The sequence below is a fragment of the Bombus impatiens genome, unplaced genomic scaffold (genome assembly GCF_000188095.3).
Source record: "Bombus impatiens unplaced genomic scaffold, BIMP_2.2 scf_2543, whole genome shotgun sequence".
Lineage (NCBI taxonomy): Eukaryota > Metazoa > Arthropoda > Insecta > Hymenoptera > Apidae > Bombus > Bombus impatiens.
Window position 1 is genome coordinate 7,393 of NT_178962.1, and position 5,212 is coordinate 12,604.

General features: G+C 45.6%; 1 long non-coding RNA gene across 2 annotated transcripts; it reads right to left on the minus strand.

Annotated features, from left to right (window-relative positions):
- Positions 1–1,978: 1,978 nt before the first annotated feature.
- Positions 1,979–3,367, minus strand: LOC117152475. Of its 2 annotated transcripts, none has more exons than XR_004462863.1 (3): positions 2,386–3,367; positions 2,145–2,203; positions 1,979–2,070 (listed from the first exon to the last, which is right to left on the minus strand). It is a non-coding gene; the product is annotated as an uncharacterized LOC117152475 (long non-coding RNA). The 2 variants fall into 2 exon arrangements; XR_004462862.1 differs by having other exon boundaries at positions 2,381–3,367.
- Positions 3,368–5,212: the final 1,845 nt, after the last annotated feature.

Sequence of the window (5,212 nt, forward strand, 5' to 3'; positions counted from 1 at the left end):
ACGTACTTCAGAGCAACAAAGATCGATAAAGATCTAATCGCGAGGGTCATGAAGTTCGATCTTCTACTCGAAGAAAGAAGACGGCGGACTCGGCCGAGAAAAACAGCGCAATGACGGGATCAGCTACGCACACTTGAGATAGGGCATGATGTGTGGAAATCAATAAATAGTGGAGTGTTAGAACCTGGAACCGTCCTACTGAACGCTCGTGGTAGAGCTGCCTCCATCAGTATTACAACCCTCTACACTCGCCGTCCTTGGGATGAGCCTACCTTGAAGAAGTTAGAAAGCATCCACGAGCGGGCGGGAAACGGTGAACGGGGAAACAGTTCGTGTCCTACCCAACGCGGACCGCTTAGAGAAGATAGCTCAGTTGACAGCGGAGTTAGCTGCACTAGAGGAGATGGACAAGGCAGCTCCCATTCCTCAAACAAGTTTCGATACTGGCACCCGAACTTCCGAGGGGGCAAAGGTGGTGGTGGAGAAGGAAACGGGCGATGGAAAGAAATTGCCTTCTACTATCGGGAAGTTGTTAACGAAACCATCAGAAGTGGAGGGCAGACCACAAGAGGAGAAGAGTACCGCCCCCAAACCGGGCGGAGAAAACAAAGGAGGGCACGACGGAAGGGGAGAGCAAGGGCGTAGAAAGGAGTGAGGCCGGCAGCCTCGATCACTTCTACAGTGACGAACAGGCTCGAGGTGTTGGAAGAGCACGATGACTTTCTTATTATGTTGAGACGCGATGAATTACCCCCGCATGATCACTGCGACGGTTGTGACTTAGACAGCGGCGTACTGGAGGACAATCTACACATGTTGATATTTATCTGCGCACCGCATCTGAGGCGTAGTCTGTACGTGAAGGCTTGCACTATTCGTGCCCTGACGGCCAAGGCTTGCCGCCACGGTGTACAAAAATATCTGAAGGCCAGGACCGGATTGCTGAAGATGGGAGGAGAGAGAATAAGTGTTAGTTGGCGCGCGGAATGTTATTGGGAGTTGAGTTATGGTTATTTACCTTATAAAGATGTCAAAGACTTGATTCCGGAAGTAGTAAGTGGCTATGTTCACCGATAGAACTTGAGAGTCCTATGATCACTTATGAGAACTTGAGAGAGGGGCGGGATAACTACCTGACGTTAACAGAGGAGAAGGTTGCTCGATTTATGGAAACTGAATGGCAGGTACCAGACAACATTCCGACCATAGACGACTGGGTAAGGACTGGTAAATGGTTAGAGGGAAAGAGTGGATCGGAGATGAGTACAGTGGTGCACGTGGATGGAAAGAGGGTGAAAACGGGGAAGATTGTTGAAGTGGTTACCACTTCTAAGAAAACTCTAGTAGAGGGAAAGAGTGGATCGGAGATGAGTACAGTGGTGCGCGTGGATGGAAAGAAGGTGAAAACGGGGAAGATTGTTGAAGTGGTTACCACTTCTCAGAAAACTCTACATCTGGTCTTTTTTAGTTTTCTCAAGCACTGAAGCCATCGACAGCGTGTAGACAAAAGACTGCGACGAAGTCAGGCCATAAACAGTAGACAGGCGACGTTGGCTTCGGGGTTTTTCAGTTATTAGGTAACACAGCTAGCGTGCGGATCTGGACCAGCTCAAATTGTATTTTTACTTATTACACTTCTATTTAAATATATTTTCTACCTTACAATTTATCCACGTGTTTTCTCTGTTTACACACCGAATAACCTCAATAAAGATGAAGGGGGTAATAGGCATTTATTGGTCCGACAGCGATGCGGCTAGAGATTTGGTCACGGCGAGCAGGGAGACCATGGACGTCCTTCAGAAGAGCGAGGGTGGGAAGATAAGGCCTGCCGCCAAGACCGGCAACTCGGTCAACCTGAACTACCTGAATGAGGTGCTGGAGAAAGGGTTGCGCGGGAGTAAATTAAGCACGTTGTTCGCGGGTGAGTTTGGGAACGAGGCAATTGACATGAATTTAGTCGATGCAGCGAGAAATTTCCGTAGGAAAGGGGAACTTTCCGTATGGAAAGTGCCCCTTCATCAAGGAGGCTTTGATCAGCATCAGAGCAAGGCGGTGATAGCGGTGACGCTGTTTTGCATAGGCAGACATTTTTTAAAATTTGTGCCTCAAATAAGAATAGTTATTTATATAGTCAGGCTCACCTTGTCAAGGGGAAAGAGGATAAATTTCTTTATCACTGACAGGGCTAAGCATGCAGTACCTAAAAATTAAATAAATTTAATGTTTGATTAAATTTGTAGAAGAACTTAGTAACATTAAAGCAAAGTTGTAACAGTATCATTTTGATTAAAGTGTAAGCAGTTAATCTAAGATATAGTAGTATGGTTTGAGAATTTATAATGAAGAGTAAAATAGGTATAGATAAACATTGGCTCACCTTACCAGGGTTATATGCCTTTTTTCGCGAGGAGGGAAAAATGCAAATTACGCATACCCAGTGACCCGCGTCATTGGATTAAGTGGGACTCAGCAGATGGTTGCCATACCGACTAAAAACCTCTCCTCTAACTGCTCTTCTTGTAGTACAGGTACCAACCCCGGAACTGCCTTTAGGCATTACTTCAGGGTTGGCCCTAACTTCCACGCTTCCTTCGCTACATCTTATCCATTACTATCTCTGTAAGTTCCTATTCTTCTTCTCCTTTATACATCCATCTCCTGTTTCTGTCTCGCCTTCATAATTCTTCTGCACAGTGCCTGGAATTTATTCTAGTTGTCCTCTTTCTTAATTACCTCCTCAATAACATTTCTCCTCGTCAATGTCGTGCCAACATAGCTCTCCAGTTCGGTCCTATCGAGGACCCACCTAGGGCAGTGAAACAACGCATGCTCCGCGTCGTCTACTTCCGTGACGCAATCCCAGTATCTGGAGTGAACCTCTTTGCTGATCATCCTGCGATACACTCGTAGGTGTCCAGTCAACAGTTGCATCGTTCAATATGTCTTTTGTATTTCTTTAACGTACAAGCGTCATTTACTAACTTCTTCGTCCAATTATCTTCTCCGTACACACTCCATTTATCCCTCTACCTGTCGTCCCCCATCCTTTCCATAAAATTTTCAGTAATTTCTGCTCTAGACCCGTCAGTATGCACAGCGCTGCACGCGACACAGTTCTGTAGGCCATAGACGATCTTATAAGTGCGGCCCTTTGTGCCCTCTTCAAGATGTTTCTATTCCTCTTGGTCAACAGCACTTTGGCCCATACCGGGGACGCATAAAGCACCACCAACTCCCATACTCCATAGCAAAGCTTCCTGACTGAGCCAATGTGACCAGGGTGATATGCCTGGTAGTTATTTATTTATAGGGCTGCAGTGACATTCCTTAAATTAAATTTAATTAATTACATTGAATAATATTGAATGATTGTTAAGTGGGACTCAGCAGATAGTTGCCATACCGACTAAAAACCTCTCCTCTAACCGCTCTTCTTGTAGTACAGGTACCAACCCCGGAACTGCCTTTAGGCATTACTTCAGGGTTGGCCCTAACTTCCACGCTTCCTTCGCTACATCTTATCCATTACTATCTCTGTAAGTTCCTATTCTTCTTCTCCTTTATACATCCATCTCCTGTTTCTGTCTCGCCTTCATAATTCTTCTGCACAGTGCCTGGAATTTATTCTAGTTGTCCTCTTTCTTAATTACCTCCTCAATAACATTTCTCCTCGTCAATGTCGTGCCAACATAGCTCTCCAGTTCGGTCCTATCGAGGACCCACCTAGGGCAGTGAAACAACGCATGCTCCGCGTCGTCTACTTCCGTGACGCAATCCCAGTATCTGGAGTGAACCTCTTTGCTGATCATCCTGCGATACACTCGTAGGTGTCCAGTCAACAGTTGCATCGTTCAATATGTCTTTTGTATTTCTTTAACGTACAAGCGTCATTTACTAACTTCTTCGTCCAATTATCTTCTCCGTACACACTCCATTTATCCCTCTACCTGTCGTCCCCCATCCTTTCCATAAAATTTTCAGTAATTTCTGCTCTAGACCCGTCAGTATGCACAGCGCTGCACGCGACACAGTTCTGTAGGCCATAGACGATCTTATAAGTGCGGCCCTTTGTGCCCTCTTCAAGATGTTTCTATTCCTCTTGGTCAACAGCACTTTGGCATCCTCTTGGTCAACAGCACTTTGACCCATACCGGGGACGCATAAAGCACCACCAACTCCCATACTCCATAGCAAAGCTTCCTGACTGAGCCAATGTGACCAGGGTGATATGCCTGGTAGTTATTTATTTATAGGGCTGCAGTGACATTCCTTAAATTAAATTTAATTAATTACATTGAATAATATTGAATGATTTTAATTAACGGTTGCACGTGGGCCTATGGTACTTGCCAGTTAAAGTGCAGGTAATAAGTTGAATGGCTAATGTTGACGTTTGGGCTGTTGACGAGTGTGTGAGATTGTTAATAAAAGTAAGAATCCATAAGATGACAGATGCCTGGACCCTTTTGCTGGACCCTTAACAAGATCGAATTGCGATTTGTATAATCATTTTGCAATACCGCTTGTAATGCACTTGATCGGCGCGAGTAGAGGCGACGCTTACGGTGACTGGCATTCGGCGGCATGTTGTGATAGTGATCTTCAGAGTTCGATTTCGAGATCACTGAGCCTCTGTCAAACGAGGATGCCGTGTACGATATTAAACAGTTACTGCCATATTGGATGGTAGCTCCCTCCATAATCACATTGCGGTCGGCTGAGATAAGTTGCACTGTTGAGTGTAATCGAGGACCCACCTAGGGCAGTGAAACAACGCATGCTCCGCGTCGTCTACTTCCGTGACGCAATCCCAGTATCTGGAGTGAACCTCTTTGCTGATCATCCTGCGATACACTCGTAGGTGTCCAGTCAACAGTTGCATCGTTCAATATGTCTTTTGTATTTCTTTAACGTACAAGCGTCATTTACTAACTTCTTCGTCCAATTATCTTCTCCGTACACACTCCATTTATCCCTCTACCTGTCGTCCCCCATCCTTTCCATAAAATTTTCAGTAATTTCTGCTCTAGACCCGTCAGTATGCACAGCGCTGCACGCGACACAGTTCTGTAGGCCATAGACGATCTTATAAGTGCGGCCCTTTGTGCCCTCTTCAAGATGTTTCTATTCCTCTTGGTCAACAGCACTTTGGCCCATACCGGGGACGCATAAAGCACCACCAACTCCCATACTCCATAGCAAAGCTTCC